Here is a 1,006-nt window from a genome sequence, read left to right as displayed (position 1 = left end):
GATGATGATGATGATGATGATGATGATGATGATGATGATGATGATGATGATGATGATGATGATGATGATGATGATGATGATGATGATAGATAATGATAATGGTTCTCTTTTGTTTCCTTAATGGGCCTGGTGGACTCCACAAAGAATTCTTCGAGTGAGAGCGAGGCTCTTTTCCGGCTCCATTGTCATTATACTCATTGGCACATCCACTCGTCCGAAAATCTCCATTCGAATTGCCATTGTTCCTGGACCTTCAAACTCAAGTCTAACATCCTCCCTTTCCTTTCATGGCTGCATCTTTGGCAAAGTGGGTTGAGCTCTTCATTCTCAAAGTTCTGATACCATCTCCAGCTCCAATGATGATCCGACCGCAGTTTCGCAAGCTCCACCTGACCCCAGCGACATGTGATAAATTGCTCCTTCACTCTCTCTTGCTTCATTGACAGCTTGGTCTGCTGCCTCATTTCCTTCAATTCCAACATGGCTTGGAATCCACTGGATCTTTATTGTGGCTGTGGTTTCACTGAACTTGCGGCGCAAATCATTTATGTCTGCGCTGTTGCCTGGCAATCCGTTTCAGAGATCAGCCCATTGGTTCTACTGTAGCAGTTGTCAACAATCCATTGTGCAGCAGACATCATCGCCTGGCATTCCGCGTCATAAGATGATGTGAGGAATGCACCTTTAGTTCTAATTATTTCTTTTCGTGGTGGTTCACCATTCATTATCACTACTGCTGCTGCTCCATCTTCGCGGTATCCTGCGACAGCCTATCCATTTGTGAAAATTGTCACATCGGCACCAACCTCCTTGATTGCATCCTCTGCAGCTTCACGTGCCTTTACAGGATCATCACCTTTGGTCTTCACTCCTCTCAGTTCTGTCCGGATTTCGATTTCGCTATGGCCCTCCCATGGACAAGCTCTCACTAGATTGATTGGCCATCGATTCTCTGATGATGATGATGATGATGATGATGATGATGATGATGATGATGATGATGATG

Source organism: Aplysia californica, unplaced genomic scaffold (assembly GCF_000002075.1).
Source record: "Aplysia californica isolate F4 #8 unplaced genomic scaffold, AplCal3.0 scaffold00876, whole genome shotgun sequence".
NCBI lineage: Eukaryota > Metazoa > Mollusca > Gastropoda > Aplysiida > Aplysiidae > Aplysia > Aplysia californica.
The sequence above is the reverse complement of the archived record's forward strand: the minus strand, read 5'-3'. Positions refer to the sequence as shown.